Source organism: Ursus americanus, chromosome 9, assembly GCF_024610735.1.
Source record: "Ursus americanus isolate L20-20 chromosome 9, mUrsAme1.1.p, whole genome shotgun sequence".
NCBI lineage: Eukaryota > Metazoa > Chordata > Mammalia > Carnivora > Ursidae > Ursus > Ursus americanus.
Window position 1 is genome coordinate 14,430,484 of NC_142135.1, and position 23,503 is coordinate 14,453,986.

General features: G+C 40.4%; 1 protein-coding gene across 14 annotated transcripts in view; it reads left to right on the plus strand.

Annotated features, from left to right (window-relative positions):
- LRATD2 (LRAT domain containing 2) overlaps positions 1-23,219 on the plus strand; it is a 338,474-nt gene extending 315,255 nt beyond the window's left edge. For 8 of the 14 annotated variants that reach the window (XR_015725702.1, XR_015725691.1, XR_015725688.1 and 5 more), the window contains one exon: positions 20,062-23,214. The gene's annotated coding sequence lies outside the window, so the exon portion shown is untranslated. Of the gene's footprint in view, positions 1-20,061 lie in introns of all 14 variants that reach the window. The other 6 variants (XR_015725690.1, XR_015725696.1, XR_015725694.1 and 3 more) reach the window with 2 other exon arrangements.
- The last annotated feature ends 284 nt before the right edge of the window (positions 23,220-23,503 follow it).

Here is a 23,503-nt window from a genome sequence, read left to right on the forward strand (position 1 = left end):
ATTTAATTCAGTGCAAAACCTAAGTAGTGGCAAACTATCTTCCAAAAATCCATGAGGGCAAAGTAGGCTTTAGCTAGTTTTAAATATTAGTGTCCTATTCTTTAGGTCCTATTCCTAAGCCTCCAGAAGATTTCATTTAAAGTATTTTAGGATAAAACATATTAAGCTCTAGAGATACAGCTGCAGATACCAAGAGCACTAAATTTGGATTGAGATAAACTTGAATTTGATTTTTAGCTTGGCTACCACTTGGTTCCTATCTCAGTTGTTTATTTGGGAAAACAGGAACTTTATTAATTGTACTGTCAATATTATAGGTACATTTACATCATAAAGAGTTAGGGTTATCCAAGGTAAGGAAGCAACCCAAATGTCCATCGACCGGTAGATGGATAAAGAAGATGTAGGAGATATATATACGTATATATCTACACACACACACACACACACACACACCAGTTAAGTGTGCTGCAAATTCTCTATGGTACAGAATTATAGGTCTTACTGGCATTATGGAAAGCAGGCATCATTCATTACTTTCATAGAGAATATAATTGAGATTAAAGGCAAGTAAAAGAGAGGCCTCTGTCTGGGCCCCTACAAATTCCAGAAAATCTTGAAATAATTAAAAATAAATTTGTGTAAATTTTGGCATGCCTACCAAAACCTTGTGGGGAGACACAATAAACAAAATAGATAAAAATGGAGCTATTCTGGAGGAAGCAGTTGTGGTGAGACAAAGGCACGTGACTTATCTCCACCCCCTCCCCCATCCCTCTAGACAGCTTGCAGGCAACTCTTCACAAACACCAGGGCTCATTTTAGCTCATCTCAAATATCACTGCATAAAAAGACATTATAGATATTATAGTTTCATCCATTACTAAAATTTTGATTAAAGATTTTGACATCGCAGTCTTGGGAATACAGAAATTCTCAGGTTCACATATATGCTCACCTGCTTTGGCCCTTGGTAATAAAGAAGCTATTTCTGGATTCTAGTCTGTTCTATCTATGAGTATGTATACCTTGATGCCAATATCACACCTTATGATGTAATTACACATGGAACTGTTTACTTAATTTCGTTTTGGAGTGTTGATTATAAGAGTATAGAAATAAAACAGATGTTTGTCAATGTTTTATCCTGCAACTTTGCTGAAATAATTTATTAGCTCTAATGTGATTTTATGGGTTCTTTAGGATTTTCTATATATAAAACCATATCAAATGGGAAAATATAATTTTACTACTTTCTTTCCATTTTGGTTGCTGTTTCTTTTCTTTTTTTTTTTTCCTTTTCCTTTTTTTGTCTTACCTAATTTCTCTGGCTAGAACCTCCATAAAATGTTGAATAGATATCACAAAAGCAGTCACCTTTGTCTTGCTCCTGATCTTAGGGAAGAAAAATGTCCATTATTTTAGTACTGAATTTGGTGTTACTTGTGGGTTTTTCATCAATACCTTTTATCATGTGGAATAAGTTGTGTTCTATTTCTAGTTTGTTCAGTGTTTTTATTATGTAAGGGTGTTATATTTTGTCACATGCTCTTTCTTCATGCATTGAGATGAGTGTGTGTGTGTGTGCGTGTGTCTTCATTCTATTAATTTGCTTTACTACAGTGAATGATTTCTTATTACAACTCTTACATTCCTGGAATAAGTCCCACTTAGTCATGAGGGATAATCCTCTTAATCTGCTGCTGGATTGGTTTAACAGTGTTTTGTTGGGGATTTTAAAATCCTTTTCTTTTTAAGTGGAATGAAGTTATAATTATATGGCGATGCAACTAATATTTGTTAAATGACATTGTGTCATCCAGCGAATCCTAATCACAGCTCATTTAGAAAAATTCCAGTGTCTATCTGAACTTTAGAGTGATACCTCCATATATTGCTTTGAAAGGTACTATAATTTAGATTTTTATTCACCTACATGGCAATTCTCCAAGATTAGCTTGAGATCAATAGCCTGCTTTGTCCAGATGCAGGTGATTTCATAGAAAATGTACTACTTCCCTTTGATATTAAAATTCCAGCTTTGCCCATTTTAAAATCTTACAGATTGTCAGCTGAGAACTCTGAGATTGTCTGAAGGTCACCCTCTTGAATTATAGTGTTGTAGACTTATGTTCTGGAGTCAGACAGGCCTGGATTTGAATCAAGACTCAAATACAGTACTTGTGAGTTTTTAGACAAGTTATTTAACATCTCTGTGCACCGATTCCCCATTGTTATTCATATTATAACAATGGTATCTACTTAACAGCATTTTGGAAGCATTAAATGAGAAAATGCGGGTAAGCCATTTCGAATCATGACTGACACACATTGAACACACAATTAATGATGGCTTTTATGATAATTATCCTATTGGATTTCAGACAGTCCACTTCTCTATTCCCACTTAGGCTTAAGGGAGAATTGGTTACTTACTGAATTACAAGTTTGTAAATTTTCTGTAGCTATCTCTGAGAAAATATTAAATAATAGAAGGAAAAGAATAAAGGGGTGGGCAAAACAGTGACACAGGAATAAATACTGCCACTTTCCCCAGAAATATGTGATGTGACACTAGGTTATGAAGTCAAAGTAGCCTGCTCAAAGGCTTCTTCACTAGAATTAAGAGGAGTGAAGTTGGGGAGAAATAGAGGCATAGCCATGCAAGGCAAAACATGTGGGCTACCTTAATTTTTTCCATGAAAACTTTATTCCACATTAAATCAATCCTGTCCATTTGTAAATTGGCACACAATTGTGAAAGTGGCCACTTAAAGAGCTATTTTGTATCTGTGATAGATTTTATTCTGTTAAAAACAATTCTATCCCTTCACCTAGGGTGCCCTCTTTCTGGGACAATTTTTCTTTTCATACCACTGACATCGGGTTTGCCCACGTCTCTGGTTTTATCCAATGAAATGTGAATGGATGGGACATGTGACTTCTCAGCAAACGTGTAAAGACTGAGCGGTTGTGCCATCTCTCTAACTTTCTCTGTTTTAAGGCTTATCCAAGTAGAGGCTGTGCCTTCAGCCCAGGTCTAAGATGGAAACAATGTGGAGCAGAGCTTGTCTATCAACCTGTGATAGACAAAGAAGCCTGGAAAGAAATGAGCCTTTCTTATTGTAAGCCACATGGATACTGGGGTGAACTCTTGCTGCAGTATGACTTTGCCTAAGGAAAAACAAAAAACAAAAACGTCCTTCCGAAACAGCTAAAAAGTCATCTATCACAAAAGGATATTTTTAGTGATGCAACTACATGATTTACGTGATTAGAACAAACCAGTATATTTACCTGTAAATGTACTATTAGACACCCTCTTAATTTTTTTTAACTGCCGAAATCTGATTCTACAATTCATATGGAAATGCAAAGGACAGAGATTACACAAAATAACTTCAATAAAGAACAAAGTCTAAGGGCTTAATCTCCCAGATGTTAATACTTGCCATAAAGCTAGAATAATCAGGATAGTCTCATTTTTTTGTTGTTAAGATAGACATATCAATAGAACAGAGTAGAACATCCAGAATTAGACTTACACATATTTAGTCATTTAATTTTTGAGAAAAAAAGTGCAAAGGAAATGCTGTGGAGGAAAGATAGTCTTATCAACAAGTTATGCCGGAAGAGCTGAGTGTTCACTTATAAAGATATGCACTTCACCTCATGCTTTGAATGCATGCTTTTGTAAATGTGCAAAAATAAGTCAATATCGATTATAGATTAAAATCCAAAACTATAATATGTCTAAAAATATGGAAAAAATATTATGACTTTAGATTAACCAAAGATTTCTTTTATGTGACTTCAAAAGCGTAATCTATAAAAGAAAAAAAAAAGTTATAAATTTGGATTTTACCAAAAGTTAGGAACTTCTCTTCAGAAGACACTGTTAAAAGAATAAAAACGTACATCACAGACTGGGGGCAAGTAGTTTTGTATCAGATATCGGACAAAGAATTTACGTCTAGGATATACAAACAACAGACAAATTAAATAAGAAAATAAACAATGCCCTAAAAGGGTGGGCGAAATACTTGAACGACACTTTACCGGAGAAAATCTATGGAAAGATTCTCAACATCACTAATGATAAAGGTAATGAAAATTGAAACCACGGGATTCCAGGGGACACTTTCAGAACGTCTAAAATGAAAAGAGTGATCATATCAAGTGTTGGTGAGGCAGTGGAGCAACTGTAATTTTCATACACTGTTGGCAGAAATGTACACATTTCCACCACTTTGGAAGATAGTTGGGAAGTTTCTTAAGAAGCTAAACATACACTTAACCGTATGATCCAGCCATCCCACTTCCATACATTTACCCAGAAGAAATTAAAACATATGTCCATACAAACACTTGTACCTACACGCTCACTGAATGCTTATTTATGATAGCCATAAATTGCAATGCTATGTGGCAGTAGGAAGCAATGGGCTATTGACGGATAGCAACAATTATTCTAAGTGAAAAATTATACTCTTATTTTAAGGATTTCCCCCCAGAAGTTCAGTCTTAAGGAGGGTTTCCTAAGGAGGTAACATTCAAGTTTTTTCTACAAAATCATTTTTTTCTGCATACTTGAAAATGACCCTCTTGAGCTTGACCAATAACTGAAATATAAACAAATAAATAAATAGATAAAATCAGAACATCTGTTATTCCAAAGTCTGTTAAAATTTAACCTCCCTTTGGGAGAAGTCTCTTTATACCCTAAATACTGCAACAGAATGAAAAGGAGAGCATCTGATGGCTCAGTTTCGGATCACGATCCCTGCCTCTTACTAACTCCAGTCTTGCCAGGTAGGTCTTCCTACCTGATGGTTTCTACCACCTGACAGTTTAGAACGCAGAAAAAAGGAAAACGTCCACTCGGAGGAACTATCTTTTCATTGGAACCAAGAATCCCAGGGCCTCCTGCTACCTGGTCACACCCCACTGGAGGGTCGGAGGGGGCGTTGGTAAGATGGCCCTCAGAAGGGACCGAGCCCCCCATTATGGTTTAAAATAGCACCTCCCCATTAGGGGGAAGCATTAACTGCACGGATATCGGTTGGCATCCTGCTGTGGGCCAGGCCTTGGGCAGGGTTTTCACGATGAAGAGCAATGAGAGAGGGTGACTGGGGACAAGGGCGGAATTGACACATTTTTTAGAAGAAGTAGAAAAATTAGAAAATTTCCTCGAGTGTCAAGTCATTCGGTCCGTCTGGGAGCAAAAGGAGTGGCATTCATCTATGGGAATAAAGACCAAGAGGCTGCACGCAGTGTGCCCCAGTCGAGCAGCTGGAGAGGAACGGGATTCTTGTGCACACGTGCGGTCTATTTCTCCTCTGAAGCTGCTTCAACGCCCTTTGCTGAAAGCACACCGGCCTTTGTCTCTGAGTTCTGGGGAGCCCTTTCCCCCTGCCTTATTTACTCCCCCTCTGCCGCGTACCCAGCATTTTCCTTTACTTACAGGAGTCCTAAAGACCCGAAACAGCAGCGGGCTGATTAAAAATTAATAAGAGCCTCCGAGGGAAAGTACCAAGAGGCGGTTGGCTCTGTGATCGGCAATTTTTTGAGATTCTTTAAATACCCAATTATTTTCAGGACACCTGCGGAACAGAAACCACAGGACACAGGAAATAGCTTTTCAGGCCAGAGGGAATATATTTTGCAACAACATTTTTTAACTTGGAGAAGAGAAGAATTATGTTTACAGTACTACTCTTCATTATCACGTCCTTGTCCCTCTCAAATCTCCGAGTGCTTTACCCCCCTCTATAGTTTCAGGTGACTGGCCCGGCATCAGTGAGAAGAATTTATTTTCAGTATAAACCTCATTATTCTACAGTGGCTTTTAATTTGCCCAGGAGGTAGCAATGCTATGTAGAAAAAAATAAATAAATAACAACAAAGACAAAAAAAAAAATGGCAGTGAATGAATTAAAATCAGGTCTGGGAATACTTGATGATATATCTTAGCTCCCAACTCAACCAGGAAGAAAATATACAGCTGGTATGTCAAGGAATTGAGAAGCACGGCTTTATGTTACTATGTTTCTTCGGATGAGAAACAGTTTTTTTAAAGAGCCTAATGAACGCACCACACCGTAACATGGCCTCTAGATCCTGTAAAAATGAATCTGTAGGAAATCTTATCTCTACCACTCTCATTCTGCCATGGCGTCCCACCTACATTGTGGTTAGTAAAACATTTATGTGTTGCACCTCAGAAACCCTATTATTCATGGTGCTGCAACAGGAAGGATTAGATCTGATGACCACATTTTCATTTAGCCATGGGAAGGAGCAAATTGCAGTTGAATTACAAACACGGAAACAAATCAGGCAGGGTGCAAATGATTTGTTTAGCCAGAGACAAGGTTGTCAGGAAGCTGAGCTGTAATATGGCTCAGAGGCAAATCTGTGTTATCATTACCTTGCAACAGGTTGTCAAAAATCAGCGGGCCAAGAGGGAGTTTTCCACAAAGACGGTTAAGATAAAACAGAGAGTTTTTTTTTTAATGTAGTGTTAATGGAATGCTGAATTATTAGCATTACAGGCGGGGAAAATGTAAATTTTGGTACCTAGCCAAGTCCCTTGGACTGTGAGTTTTGTATTCTGTGTGTGTTATTTTTCAGTCAAATTGAATGTTCTCTTCCACCACTAACTGTTAACCTGAAAAGGTAGAAAGCTCAGGAGATCTGCACTGTATTTTCAGAATTGTCTTGTAGGCCTTCCTATAAGTCACCTAGCTGTCTGAAATGAGATCTTTGCACTCTTCTCCTGGTGTGGGGAAAAAGATATATATGGATATGTTCCTACATGCCACAATTATAAAGTGGTGAAATGACTTAGAAGAGCAAACTGGAGAATAAGAGGAATTAACTACAAAATAATACACCACCTAACGTTTATTGACCATTTATCAAGAGCTTCTTTAGGGAAAAATGACTTGGTACCCAACTGGCCATGATTTATATAACTCAGGCTTTTTGTTTCTCTGGTTATTTGCATTTATTTACTTTTTTTTAAAAGATTTTTTAAATTTATTTATGTGACAGAGAGACAGCCAGCGAGAGAGGGAACACAGCAGGCGAGTGGGAGAGGAAGAAGCAGGCTCATAGCGGCGGAGCCCGATGTGGGACTCGATCCCGGAACGCCGGGATCACACCCCGAGCCGAAGGCAGACGCTTAACGACTGCGCTACCCAGGCGCCCCTTATTTACCTTTTTTTAAACTGGAAACACACTCTATATATTTATTTGTTTATTTGCTTTTGCTTATTTTTCTATACATTTATTTTCTCCCTCTTTCTAAAAAAAAAAGGATTTGAAAAGATCAACCACAGTATACTTCTCCTCCCGGGACAAAAACAAACCAAATTTATTAGTGAGAAGACATTACCAAAAGGTGATAATATATCAGTCTATTGCTCAAAAATATGTCACTGGTTCCCTGTTGCCTACTGAGTAAAGTCGAAACGCTTTCAGCATAGGGTTCAAGGGACTTCATAGTCTTTCTTCAACCAGCATGATGGAAAAAACACAGGAAGTCTTAGAAGTCTGAATTTCACCCCTGGTCAGTTGGATCAAGTTTAGCAATATACTGAGTCTTTCTGTATCCAGGAAATAGAGCACAAGTTTCCACGATCTGTATTTCTGATTGCGACATCAGTTCCAAAGTAGTAACGTGATCTTCTGGCTTTTGTTACTCTTGTGAGTGATCCTTCTTTGTCTTAGCGATGTCTTTCCAGGTTATCAGAAAGGCCTGATTTGCCTTTCCCGGGGGGTTCTAAGCTCCTAGCCTGCTTCCTAAAACACAATGAAAATTTGTGGAGTCTATTGCTAAATCCCTCCTCATTTTTGGATTCCCCCACTTTTCTCGCTGGGGTCACAAACCCGACTCCCTCTTCTTTCAGCATCTGTCTTCTCCGGTATGCTAGAGTCAGAATAGGAATTTAAATCAAGAAGAAAGGCAACAAGCAAACGGGGTGCCAACCACCCTTAGCACAGTGCTGCTCCCGAATTAAGATCTAGCTTCCACATTTCAGACTCTGGTGATGGCATTTCGAAGTCAGTAAGTGTCTAAGGGATGTCATGGGCTGGCCAGAGATTGTCTGTATTTATTCTATTACTAGGGGGTAAAAGTATGTTACAACAAACTTAATGAAATAAAAGTGATCTGATACAGGTTGGCACTTAGCGTCATGATGTGGCAGTCTTTCTAAGCCCAGTCTGGAATAGAAGAAATAAAGAAGTGTATGTGTGTGTGTGTATGTGCACACAAGAGCACATGTGTGCATGTATGTGAATATGCCAGGAAACTTACAGGCAATGGGAAGTTTCCTTAGTAGTCTTCTGAGTTTAGGACACAGTGTGTGTGTGTGTGTGTGTTTTCTGTGACTTTAGAGTTTGGTTATCACTAATTCCTAACATCAGGCCTCCGCATTTTCAAATTTAAGTGTGATAACACATTAGAGACAAATGAAAATGCTTGGAGCATTATCTGTTATTTCTATTTATTGCACACCTGTCACCACCCACTTGTGTGGCGTAAGTTCTGCCACAGTAGTTTTAAACAAGAACAGCCTAGGAACGGAATGAAATAAAAGTTGGCTCATCACTTTCAAGAAAAACTTCTAATTATAATCTAAAACGAGCCCAGATAGCATCAGTCAAGTTATTTGTGGGAATAGTGAATATTTTGGGGTCCTAGCAGAGGTCATGATCGTTATGGGACTCTGGGCCACGTAGGATTTAAGATATTCAGTTTTAAGGAGAACTCTGAATTTGAGTACCTCAGAATTGCTTTTAGACACTGATTTTATGTGTGATGGAAGAAATGCAGAAAAGCATTATTTCTGAGAATGGAGGGGTATGACCTTGGCAGTCTTAGATGGACAAGAGTAAGACTCGAGCCTAAGGAAGGGTTCTTTGGCCCAAGACAAGACAAGACAAAGAGCAAACCAAGTTGAGACAAGTTATCAATGACAATATTGCAGGGCTCCTCAGAAGAACTAGAGGAAATGGTCTGGAAACTAGGAATGACTACAGGGGGAAACACCTGCAGACATCAAGGGAGTCGAGAAGGGTGATGAATGAGCTTTGAACTCTATCTTGACACTCATCAGTTGGCACCTGGTGTGGGAAGACCATAGTAAAAGCAGCTGGCTAGGAAATCCCATTGTCTCTCGTCCCATTAGGGAAACTGCACTCTAGAGAGTGGTCAGAGGGGCAATTGCTTGCTAGTAAACCCACCAACAGTGTCACAAATGACAGGACCAAGGATATGGTCTTTTCTCCTGAATGTGAAAAAAAACCTGGGCGCAGGGAACTAAAGGTGGAGGAGACCTCCGATAAGATGTGTGAGACCTAAAAAGGGGAAAATGGTTTGTCCAAGGTCAAATAGCTCGTTAACTGCAAGAATACTGATTTACTGGCTCCCACTTCCTTGTTCTTGCCAGGATTGTAGCACAGCTGCTCTTATTTCCGCGTGTTTATTTCTCAGGAGAAGACACCATAAGACATGAAGATGGCACATTTCTTATCGGAGAAGGAAATTCCTAAGAAATAGACAACTTTCTTTTCGCTCTTTTTGTTCGTTTGTTTGTTCAGTTGTTTTGGTTTGTTTTGGTTTTTTAGTCTGCTCTTTCATTTGGTAGTAGTGGCTTTAGTGATTTCTTCAATGCTTCTTTTTAAATGCTTGGCTCCTATGAGTGTGTGTGTGTGTGTGTGTGTGTGTGTGTGTGTGTGTGCGTGTCTATGTGTATGCATGGATGTGTTAAAGGAGGACTTATAACTCTCATTAGTGATATGACACCAAAAGCACAGGCAATAAAAGTAAAGCAGAGAAGCTGGATTACCTAAAAATAAAAGTGTCTTTGCATCAAAGAGCACAATCAGCAGAGTGAAAAAGCAACCTAAGGAATGGGAGAAAATATTTGCAAACCATATATGTGATAAGAGGCTAATACCCAGAATATATAAAGAATACCTGCAACTCAACAGCAAGAAAACAAATAACCCGATTTTTTAAAATGGGCAAGGGACTTGAAGAAATGTTTCTCCAAAGATGATACGCAAATGGCCAACAAGCATATGAAAAGATGTTCAAACACTAATCACTAGGAAAATACAAATCAAAGTCACAGTGAGATATTATACAACCATCAGGATGGCTACTATCAAAACAAACAAACAAACAAAAAAACAAAAAAAAAACCCAGAAACTAACAAGTGTTGACAAGGATGTGGGAAAAAAAATAGAACCACTGTGCATTATTGGTGGAAATGTAAAATGATGCATCCACTATAAAAACAGTATCAAAGTTCCTCAAATAATTAAAAATATAATTACCGTATGATCTAGCAATTCCACTTCTGGTTAAATATCCAAAAGAACTGAAAGCAGAGTCTCAAAGAGATATGTATACATCCGTGTTCATAGCAGCACTTCACAATAGCCAAAAGTTGGAAGCAACCCAATGACCATGGGTGAATGAATGGATACACAATTTATAGTATATACATGCACTGGAATATTCTTTAGCTGTAAAAATGCTGTGTCAGAGGAAATTCTGATATATGCTACAACATGGATGAAACTTAATGACGTTAGGCTCAGTGAAATACGTCAGTGGCAAACAAATCTGTGTGACTCCGCTTATAGGAGGCATCTGGAGTAAACTCCTAGAAACAGGAAGTAGAAGGGTGGTTGCCAGGTACTGCGAGGAGAAGGAAATAGGGAATTATTCAGTGAGTACGGAATTTTGGTGTTGCAAGATGAAAACGTTCTGGAGATCCGTGGCACAGCAATGTGAACATACTAGACACTACTGAACTGTATACTTAATGGTTAAAATGGTAACTTTTATATCTATTTGGCCACAATTAAAAAACAAAGAACTTGACTAGAATTAGAGGGGGAAGGAAGAAGAAAGCTGGCAAGGGAATAAATACCGAGCACTTGCCATGTGTGTTTCTGTGCCAGAAACATATAAAACACTATCCTCTTTTATAGTCACAAAAATCTTGTGCAGTTGACGTATTATCACCATTTCCCAAATAAGAAAACTGAGGCCCCCAAATGCCAAGATTTTCCAAAGGTTATCACATTAAAAATGACAGGACTAGGATTCAAACCCAGGTCAACTTGACTCCTTTATCCATGATCCCAGGGTCCTGGGATCGAGCCCCACATCGGGCACTCTGCTCAGCGGGGAGCCTGCTTCTCCCTCTCCCTCTGCCTACCACTGTTGTGCACTCTCTCTCTCTGTCAAATAAATAAATAAAATCTTGGGGGGAAAAAAAAAAGAAAGAAATCTATGCCCCTGGCACCTCACGCCTTTATTACAGCCTTTATGTCTTAAATTCATAGGGAAGATCGGCAGGGTACAGGTGGGTTGGAATTTTAAATAAGGTGGTCATGATAGACCTAATTTAGAAGGTAACTGCGTTAGGTAGAACAATGGCCCTCCAAGGATGTCCACATCCTAATCCCCAGGACCTGTGACTATGTTATATTATATAGCAAAGGGGAATTAAGAACGTTAATCAACTGACCTTAAAATAAGAATATCCTGGATTTTTCAGGTGAGCACAAGGGTTCTGAAGTAGAAGTGAAATGAGAGGCAGAAGAAAAGTCAATGTCAGAGTGAAAAAGACCAGGCTGGCCATTGTTGGCTTGGAATGTGGCAGGGACTATGAGCTAAGGAACGTAGGCAAGTGTCTAAAAACTGGGGAAGTTAAGAGACTAGATTCTCCCCTACAGCCTCCAGAAAAGAATGCAGCCCTGGTAACGCTGATTTTATCCCAGTGAGACCCACATCAGACTTCAGACAGGATAACAAACTTGTATGATTTTAAGCCACTAAATTGGTGGTAATTTCTTAATAGCAGCCAAGAAAATCAATGCAGTCACATTTTAATTTCTTTTATTTAACCTGCTTTTTCCTCGAAATTCAGAAAATTTTCAGTTTTTTAAAAGGGAAGTATCAATTGCACCCCACATAGGGAAGGTTTAGGCTGTTGCTTTGTTGATATCTTTCCTAATCGGTCCTCTGCCAAGAGAAATGAGTATCAGGACTAAGAGGTTCACCTGGGCCTGGAGAAAACTTGAACACCATCTGTGTAAAGGTGAGAACTGGGTCTAACAGAGACCAGCATCGTGCCTTGGACCCACACTCACCACTGTTGCTCTGGGCTGGAAACATTTAGGAAAGATCGCTGGGAACCTGGGAAAAGAAGCAGATGAAGACATCACTACTTATGTTGATTGATGGGAAGTATCCTGTTTGCCTAGAGGCTTCCAGATGGTTCAGGAAGGGACCTCTCCTTATTTGCTGTATATGCTAGACGGTCTTCTAGATGCTGGGTATGTATCATGTTGTTTGGTTCGTACAGTAACCCTATGTTGTTGGCATTGTTATTCCCCGTGTAACATACCAGGAAAATTAAAGCTGCTAATGACTTAATAAAGTAAGTGACAGAGCCAGAATTTAAACCGTGAGTCGTTAGATCTCAAACACTAGACTGTTTTTCACTATATTGTTCTTTAACCACTTCTTAGGGAACCTTGGACCATTCTGATAACTGAATGAAATCCGTAGAGTCTCTTCTCAGAAAAATGCTCACATAATCACAAACGCCTGTGCACACAGTGTGCAGACATGTTTGCATGTAATTCTCAGGGGCCTTGTTGGCCCCATGAAGGTTACATACAGGTTAAAAATCTTGCCTTGCTGCCGTTTCTTGCTAATTGGAGACAACACGTTCCAGTGTGTAGGGAGCTATCTATGAGCAAATGCCCACATCGCAACCCCTTCCTCTACCATTTGCTCTATGTGAAATAGGAAATCACTTAACCTCTCTGTGCCTCATTTTCCTCATGTATAAAGCAGGGATAGTAGTAGAACTGATCTCCTGGGGTTGTGGTGGGGATTGAAAAAGTTTTTACACAAAAAGCTTTTAGAAGGATAAGTGCTTAATGGGATCTACTAAATGCTTTCTATTATCATTGATGTTGACTTATGAGCTCTAGGCTCAGGCAGTACTTTTTCAAGGATAACCTCAGTATGATGGATAAAGCAGGAAGAGTCCAAAGCATCAGTAATTACAAGACTTGGAGAAGAAAAATCCATGTTTCGAAGAATGCAACTGCCATCCGTATAGATATTGACTCTTTGAATAGCAGGGTCAGTGGAGACTGAGAATGAATGTGTTTTTATCTATCCAAACGCATTTTCATGACACTTGTCCCCAGAGAATCAGTATGCCGAGAGAGAGATTAGACAAAACATCAGAAACTTGTGACTTATAACTTCAGGGGAGAAAACATTTCAGAACACCCAGCAATTTATGATGAAAGAACATTACTGAGAAGCTCCTTCGGGATGGAACAGAAAGCCTTCAGAAGGTACTTGATGCATTGCCTTTTATAAGAAAAAGGTAGAAGGGAAAAACTGGTGACACTTTGACCGGCTGGAAAAAAGTAGTTTAGCAATCACCACACTGTGTAAACACATCTAGCCTCTTCAGTATGAGTACATTACTACATTACTTAGTGTCCATCAGTGCTAATAAATTTAAATAAGAGTAACCATGGTGATAAAAGGGGAAATGTGCGAGTATGGGGAAGTCTGTATATTACCTGTTTCCTGTATTTAAATAGTTTACCCAAAACACCTGTAGATGTTCCAACATGGGAAAAAAGAATATTTCAGGTTTCTTGGGCATTTTGATTGGTTACTTCAACCAAGGAGTTATTGGAATAGATATTTTTCCCCTAAAGAATTGCCTTAAATTCTCATATTATTTCCTTTCTCTATTCCTTCCTGTATCTTTCTCTCCGTTCCCTCTTTCATTTCCTCATGGATTCAAGCAAACTTGAAACATTTATTCTTCTTTAAGACAGCATTCCAGGGGGCACCTGGGTGGCTCCGTCAGTTAGGCGTCTGCCTTCGGCTCAGATCATGATCCCAGGGTCCTGGGATCGAGTTCCGCATCGGGCTCCCTGCTCAGCAGGGAGTCTGCTTCTCTCTCGCCCTCTGCTGCTCCCCCTGCTTGTGCTCTCTCACTCTCTCTCCCTCTGTCAAATAAATAAATAAATAAAATCTTAAAAAAAAAAAAAGACCGCATTCCGGGTGTATGAGGAGTGCAGCTGATATGACCCCTTAAGGAAGAGTCCTACCTGCTGAAGTTATAGGTAATTAAATTCTTCAAGAATCGATTCATAATGAGAACAGAAGGACTCCTTAATCTAGGACTTTATAAAGGCAACCAAAGGATTTCTTGGATATGGTTGAGGCCTTACACACTTATCCACTTACGCTGAGTGTTTACTGTAGGCCCAGGTGGCCAATTGCTAACGCTGTGGCCACATACAAAGATAATGCATCTTGCCTGTCATCAAAAGGCTCTTAGTTTGGTTGCACAGTTAACACAGTAAAACTGGAACACGAACCTCGGATATTTGAAGATAAATTCAAGACTATTAAGGATGAAAATAACTTCAATGCAGTATTTGCTGTACAGAACTTTTGGGGAAACCACGGGAGCATTCATTCAGAGATCATTATCTTACTCTCTCCACATCAGGGCATCACAAGCATTTGGAAGGATTCTTGTTGACCAGAATACACAGATGGCATGTTTGGTAGACGAAAGACTTCACGTACCCTGTATAAGCTGATTGCTTTGCAACCAGCGCTATGCAAAGTCACATAAAAACCAATAGTCCAGCAACTAGAAATAATTACAGTGGAAATACTATACTTCTCCGAGAAAAAAAATAATAAAGCAATGGAAGGAGAAATTTTGAAAGAGGTGGCTACGTTCCTGGAAGTCAGCAAAACTCTTTTAAAAATCCCCTTCCCTGGGGCACCTGGGTGGCTCAGTCGTTAAGTGTCTGCCTTTGGCTCAGGGCGTGATCCCGGCGTTGTGGGATCGAGCCCCACATCAGGCTCCTCCGCTATGAGCCTGCTTCTTCCTCTCCCACTCCCCCTGCTTGAGTTCCCTCTCTCGCTGGCTGTCTCTCTCTCTGTCGAATAAATAAATAAAATCTTTAAAAAAAAAAAATCCCCTTCCCTGTATCAATTCCTTTCAATTTCTCTTTCCCTGTCTTAAATCTCTTCCTTCCCCCACTCCATGCACCTCAAAAATTTTCATTCTCCCCAGCCTGAAACAGCCCCATCGCTCTCGCTAACATTGGTCTTTCTGGCTCAGGTCATTTGTTTTATTTTGTTGTCCTTTGCCTTTTGGCCTGATTCTGATATTCTTATATAAATAAAGGAGGATCCAGAATTGACCTAGCAAGTAATAATTCTCTCTCCTTTGGGAGAAGTGGGAGAGGGAAGATGGTACGTGCTAATAATGTAATGTCATTCCTTTTATGCTTTTCACACTTGGGTTTTGTAAAAATGGAGTTAATGTTGCAAGCTGTACCTTCAGAAAGGTGCTAAAAGGCCCAATCTCTGTTTTTTGTGTTTTTGTTTTTTTACTCACATAAAAAATTGTTGTTCTGAGTCACCGAGAACGTAACTGTTAGGCCGGGATATACAATAGATTCATTGGGAGTTCACTAACTTCTTTAATAGCAGCTGGAATTTCCACAGAAAATACGGGTTTATGGATCTCACAGTATGGGTTTCACCAGGCGCTGGCAGGAGAAGGACATTTAGAGAAGACTTCACACATCTCTCCCCCTCTCAGAGGCGCCAGAGCCACAAGCAGAGTCTATGCTGAAAGGAAGGTGGAAGGGGAAGTTTGAGATTAAAGCTGTAGAATGGTCTGGACTGGAAATAGATTGTTTTAATAATCATAATGCTTAAAATGGCTGCTAACCAGTGGGAAAGGACGATTCAACGGAGCAGTTACAGTAACTGGGGGAACCTCACATTTCATGGTTTTATACCTCACAGAACTGAAGCTCTTCCACCACCAGGCCAAGTATTCCTCCCTTTCCACACCACTGTGATTACTCTGTGTGTGTGTGTGTGTGTGTGTGTGTGTGTGCGCGTGCAGGGACATGTGGCGGAACAAAACCTCTCCGACTTTTCTTCTTAAGATGGAAAGGGCGATTTTATTCTTTTCTTCCAGCTGAAATTTAGAATATTTTTTCAAGTTCTCAAAGAAAAAAAGTCAGTTTGTTTCATGAGTGGAAATGTTGTAAATTCTCTGATTATTAGAGACTTTGGCATCTTTACAATGTTGGTTTTTTCCAACTAGAAATACCTTGGTACCCTCTTCTTCGGCCAGCCTCCTTTATATCTCAACATAGTTTCATTTTTTCCACTACCTTCTGCACTTTGGAAGACTCATGTATTGATTTGTTAAATATTAATTGGACACTTACCACGTGCTAAGCACTGTTTTAGATACTGGGGAGACAAAAGTGAAAAAAACCAGACATAATCCTTGCCCGGATGAAGCTGAAATTCTACAGAACGAAGGCGGAATGAAAAGAGAACAGGGTTGTTTTTATGGTCATGCCTGGAAATTTGTGTGTGTCTTTATATTGAAAAATCAGTGTGTCCTTTTTGCACTGCTCACTTCAGATAGACTTTCAGAGGTTAAATTCCTCTGTCTACAATGACGAACAGTACAAAGGTCAATTGCTTGCTGGAGAGGCTTATATTTATTAATATTCCTTAAAGAATATGGTGACTACATGACACTGCAGGCCATGTTTCTTCTAAGCCTTAAGGAACCTGCCAGATTGTCAGGGCAGAGGACATGGGATGGCTTTGAAGAGTGACGAGTAAGCCACATGGTTCGCAATGACCAGAGGTGAGGGTACTAGGTCAGAGACGTGGACGTGATGATGACACATCATCCGAGTTCCAAAACCCTAAGAGGATTGTGCTCTGCCCTTCGCACACTGTACCACTAAGACGTGCAACGACGTGCCCCGTGATCTTCACATCCAGAAAACTTTCAGGAATGTTCCCTTGTTGACATGGCACCTGGAGGGCAACTTATCACCAGAGGGACTCAGCTCTAAAGAGAATGCTCCCAGGACCTGTATAGTCGTAAACAAATCAGAAGGAAGAAACTCCCCAAACACCATTTGGTTAATGGTAATTAAGATTTTTCCACGCTGTCCTGAGCGTTCAAGATGCTGGAGTTAGAGTAATGTTAATGGACGTGCTCATTGAGCCCTGGATCTCTGCCAAGACCACTGACTTAGCCTCTGACAACAGCTGAATTGCTCCTTGGATATCCATAAAATATTTCCATCCTGGTGCTCACAAAAGTGCTTCTGATATTTATTGTGCCCTGATGTAGTCACTGATACTACAGTAAATATCTGACAAATCATTAGAGCGCTGTCGGAAGTACGGAGGCTAACCAGGGGTGGCTGCTGCAACAAAGGTGCTTACTCTACCCCACATTACAGTTGGCATTTCGTAGGACATAGGCTCCGAGGCCCTGAGTTATGGTCAGGAAATGCATGGGGTAGCACTGTTGGGGTGAATACCTGTGGTGTCGTGAAGGCAGAGGGGCAAGTTGAAAGAGAAGTGGACCCGAGCAGCCTCGGTGATTTCCCAGGGAAGGTGGAAGTTCTGGAGCTGGGTGCTCTCACAGAGTTGCCCCCAGCCGATGCAAGGGGAATGCAGGTATCCCCCACTTTCCAAAAGTTCCCATGACACCACATCACATTTAGACCCACTTTAGTACCTGTCTTGCTAATTGAGAGAAATCCAAAGAGGATTTTTGTTTTTCCAAAAAAAGTCTGTACCATACTAATGGTCTTTCCTAAAAGCAAAGTGGCATATTGTGAACTTTCAGAAAGCAGGGGGATACCCTTTGCTCTACCCCATTTCTGCTTACAAAAGTTTTCATAAGCGTGATCTGCTTTCAGATAGCAGGGGAAACCTGGAGTCCTTTATACTTCTGTTTTGACCAATCAGTAGCTGCAAGCTGTGTCCAGGAAGGAGATCAACCTTGGACAAGTGGATTCTCTTCATCTGGTAGCAGTGCTCAGTGGGGGACTCAGCTGAGAGCTGTCAGCAATCCACTCCCAGCAGGCAGGGGAATAGGTACTTTGGTCCTCAAGGGAAGGAGCCGGGTGGACATACTGTAACATGCACTATATCTCTTAGAAAAGAAAGGCTACTGATTTCAATTATCTTATTCTTTCTTGTACTTCATGCATGTCAATGAGGTTGTGACTACACGTTCTGTCCTCTGCGGCCTCTGCTCCCAAGACTAGAACTGAACATATGGGATTTCTGATCCTGCTCTTTAATTAAAACAAAGAGCTGTGAGAGCCCATTGCAGGTGTTGGTGTGATATGATTTATGCTCGGTACTATTTAATTCTTTTTCTGCCCCTCGTAATTGTTATACTTAGGGACATTCTGACCCAAAACCTTTTCCCCCCCTCTGGGTTTTATAAATGCTCTTTCTGGTTCAAAGTAATGCTGTATAGTAAAAAGTTTTAAGAACCAGACCAGGGTGAAATCCCATTTTGCCACTTGTTAGCTCTGTAATATTCAACGACTCTGAATCTTGATTTTCTCACCCATAAAATGGAATAATAATAATAATTTTAATAGTTAGCAAAGGATTTTATGAGATAACATATCTGTGACCCAGATGAAAGCTCTCTGAAGAGTAATAATAAAAATGAAAATAATTCTAACAGCCAGTATTTCTGAGTATTTTCTATGTACTTTGTACAGTACTAAGGGCTATACCTTGGTTACCCATTTAATTTTCACACAGAAACCATAAGATATGGTTATTTTGACAGAAAAAGATGATGGCTGCCAGAGGAAGGGGGCTGGGGGATGGGCAAATGGGTGAAGGGCAGTGGGAAAGACAGGCTTCCAGTTACAGAACAGAGAAGTCACAGGAATAAGAAGGTACAGCATAGGGAATATACCAATGGTGGTGTAATAGTGCTGTATGGTGACAGATGGTAGGTACACTTGTGAGCACAGCATGACAATACAGTGCTGTTGAATGAATGTACTATGTTATACACATGAAACTAATGCAACGCTGTGTGTCAACCGTACTCAAATTAACAATAAATAAATAAGCAGTGACTAAGTGGCTCAGTTGGTTGAGCATCCAACCCTCGATTTCGGCTCAGGTCACAATCTCCGGGTCATGAGATCAAGTCCCGTGTCAGGCTCCACACGAAGCATGGATTCTGCTTGAGATTCTCTCTCTCTCTCCCTCTCCGTCTGCTCCTCCCCTGGTGCTTTCTCTCTCTCTGTCTCTTAAATAAACAAACAAACACATAAGTAAATATTAAAATAAAAATGTGAATAGAATTGAAATAAAAGAAAATTGAAACATTTCAAAATTTTAAAAGATATGGTTATCTTATGGTTGCATGGCTATACTTTATGGTTATATATGGTTATATGGGTAGTATCTAAAATATTTAATAAGTGGTATGGCTTGGTTACAGATCAGTCAGAATGGAAGCAATTGAAACAGGTGGGACAGGTATCTAATTATACCCATTTTACAGATGAGGATATTGAGACATCGAAACTTTAACTAGCTTGCCTAAGAACATAAGCTCTATCGGTGGCAGAGATGGGTTTAAATAGATAGTCTGACTTCAAAGACTATAAACTTAAAGGGCTTTTCTAAACTATCTCCCAATCTCGAGATCTAGCTGGGGTTGCTTGAAACCTTTAAGTTTGTTACCTTGGGATGCCTTAAGTCTTCCTGACTTTTCAGTGTAGCTCTGACCCACCAGACCCAGGCGCCATGCTATTTTCTCACTAACAATACCCTAGACCTTCTGCCAAATACAATTGCCAGGGTTTATTGGACTGAAAGCTAATGTTGTGAGTCACTCAGAGCCAACGTGATTACTGTAATTATAAGAGACAATAGCAGTTATTAAGAGTGATTTTGGTAAAAGCAAGCAAATAATTAAGTTTATTTAAATAGTTAAATCAGGAGCAACATTAAAATCCAGACTTGGGAGGAGAGAGACCCCGAGAAGGTCAACAAAAGAATGAGGATGGCATTAGTGGTGAAGAAACTCTCAGTAATGAAATGACATAAAATGCCATAATCACATTATTTCCACTTCATACAGGCTCCTGGACAATAGTGGAACCAGGGGACTAACACAGAAGGCTAGTCCCTGAGGCAAAATGGACTGATCCAGATGCAGAAAGCAAAACAGAACATCAGGATGGAGACAATGGGTAAGTGTGGAAATAGATGCAGGTTTCTTTGATTTTGTCTGAAAGAAACACAAAAATGGAATTCCTAGGGGAGTGTTCCCTGGAAACCACAATTGACATCTCTACATCCCCTCCAAAAGAGTCGTGCTAACTGTGGGTTTTTGGAGTAGAACTGTGTCTGGTGTGTGCATGTGTGTGTGCATGGTTCTATATCCTCATGTAGTTTGGTGGTGGTGGTAGTGATCAAACATGTGTAAGTACCTGTAAAATTCATGCAAAAAGACACACACGTCCGTCTCCTAAGTTACACATGATGGAATACAGACACAAGAGACAGCATCTATAAAGCCTTCCCTGGCAAGCACCACTCTGTACCTTAACCTTGGACCCACCTCTTCCTTCTCTGTGTCTAAATCCAAGCACTTCCTGTACTTTCTTTGTCTGCTTTGACTTTGGTTATTTGTGCCTCTGACCCCCCCTTGATCCACACTTTATCTCCTGCTCGTGCCTTATCTCACCCCCACCGTTATCTCAGTAAATTAGATCTTACCTACAGCACCTGACCTCTGGATAACTTCAGGATCCTAAGAAACATTCCTTATTCTTAGTCCAAATTGATGCCCTCCCTTACCCACCCATCATATATTGTCTGGTTCAGACCAGCCAGGCACAGCACGCTCACACACCACAATGAAGGCAAATCTGGAACACTCCAATACTATTTATGCCAATCACTCATACCTTCAATCCCTATTTTTATCATCCATCCAATCGCTGATTCTTTTTTTTTAAATATTTTTTATTATATTATGTTAGTCACCATACAGTACATCCCTGGTTTCTGATGTAAAGTTCGATGATTCATTAGTCAATCGCTGATTCTTTAAAACATTTACGATTAGCAACCTACAGTCAGTATATAATGGGAAAGAGTTAGCAATTTAAGGAGAGTTGAATAAAGGTGGGGCCAGGGTTAGTGGAACCAACAAGGAGTAGTGCAGTGTCCCGGAGCTAGCGAGAGAAGCCCTTACCACTCATAGGTCTAAAAAGTCAGGGGGAGGGACTGATACCTCGTACCCTGAGGCAGTATCTGCGGCCTTAAGGTAGAGAGACGGAGGCAAGCCATGGCTGCTGGAAAAAGCCAAGGGAAAAACATTCCAACCTCACCTTCTCCCCTTTTATCTCGTGCCTGTGCTTTCCACTAGCCAAACCCAAGTAGGAATCACAAGGCAAGGACCCCCCCGATGGCATTATTCTCCATGATGTAGAATAAGGAGTGCAGAGAGTGACTTGAGGGTGGGCGTGAACAAAAGCTATCTAGCACATCTGTCACGTGCCTCATCTGTGGTGTGTGTTAAAAGTACGAAGACTTGTGAGTCATCTTTATCTTCAAAGAGCTTACAGTCTAGTAGGAGAGGACCATACTACCGTGTGACATATATAATGAGAGAGGTCGGAGGTGGCTGTCACAGACACACAGGGGAGCCCCATCGGGGAGATTAGGGGTAAGGCATTGGCACCCATGGCTGGTAAATTGTGGTGAAATGCCAAAACTGAGCATTAGATCCTGAGCGGGAGTTGGTCAAACAAAGGGAGCTCGTGCAGCAGGGAAGAAGGCATGGCTTTCCCAGCTGGCAGAATGTTATAAGCAAAGGCCTCAAAACGGTCTCCTCTGTGTCTTATCAGTAAAGACACAAACCACAGGTTTTCATCCTGGAATGCTCAGATGTGGAAAAAAAAAAAATGAACTCTATGCCACCGAAGCTAATTTTAAAATAATGTAAGTTATCCGCTTATATTTCTTGAACCTCATGAGGCAACTCCATGCTGGAACACAATTGTTTCCAGAAATATCTCTCAGTGTGTTTCTTTCCCCCTCATCTTTGGGACTCAGACACTGCAGATGTTCCCCAACCTGTCCTAAACGAGGAGACAAATACAAGTGAAGACGGACAATCTCATCTGTGTCAAATAGGAGGACTCTTCATCATAAATGGCCCAAACCAGCTCTCCCTCCCTCAAATAAAAGGGAATTAGCCCAAGTACTTAATATATTTGGGGCTGGGGGTGTGTGATGGATCCTGTGCTTTGCTTTGTATTGGTTCTGGTCTCAATGGCCTCTCACCTCAGAGGGGTAGGATGGACAAGTGGATCCAGGCTTTTGCCTCCCCGATTTGGGTTTAAAAGAGAGAGCTCATTCTCCTCAAGCCCTTCAAAGATCCTGGGATTTCTCTATTCCATCTGACTTCCACCTGTGTTTGTCTCTGCATCCCTGTAGGCAGGCAGATAAGCTCCACCTCCCAGGTGAACCACAGAAAAAAGGAACCGGGGTTGCCATAACTGCAAACGATCCTTGGGGCTTATTTTTCTGAAGAAATGTGGGGCAATAGAACCAATTTTCCCACCAGAGCCAGGCTCACCTGTCTGCTATTTTTTATTTTCTCCTCACTTTATTCCCTCTTAACTACCATTAAATCCAACGTTTTGCTTGGGAAACCAGTACACTTCCGGTGGGAGGCGAGCCGATGTCGACATGCTCATATAATCGCTCTGGTCTTACCACATGCATTGTTTCCTGTCATTATTACAGACACATTCTGATGTAGCGGCAGTTCCCCTGTTTTATTATCAATAGAACTAAGTTTTAGACAGTAAGGCAAGAGGACTAATGTCTATGAGGTTTCAGAGAGGAACCTCCAAGATCACATGGTGAGTTCTGGAAGAGATTCTCCTACCTTGCCACGCTGGTGGGACGTTTCCTTTCTCTGCCCCTCTGCCCTTCTATTACTCAAGCTCCACCTGCCTTGGCTGACCATAAGCTAAGACCTAATTTTTTCCCTCCTGTTCTTTGAATATAACAATAATGAGTTGACTTCACTATACATTTACACATGCTTGTTTTCAAAATCAAGAGATGCCAAAAAAGCAACAAACTAATAAAGTCATCTAAAAATCACCAGCTAGGAGGACTAGTAACATTAAGTAGACTCGAGATATCTGTGTATGTAGATGTGAGAATAAAAATGGTCTTATTATCTCATACTCTGTGTGCTTTTAAATGTTTCTTTTTTGGATTATTTTCCATGTTTTTTTAAATTTTTGAATATTTTGTTTATTTATTTATTTATTTATTTATTTAAGAGAGAGAGAGATAGTGAGAGAGAGCACGAACGGGGGGGAGGGGCAGAAGGAGAAGCAGACTCTCCACTGATCAGGGAGCCCCATGTGGGACTCGATCCCAGGAAACCAGGACCATGACCTGAACTGAAGGCAGAAGCTTAACCGACTGAGCCACCCAGGTGCCCGATTTTCCATGCTGCTTTAAATAAAGTATTACATTCATTTGTAATT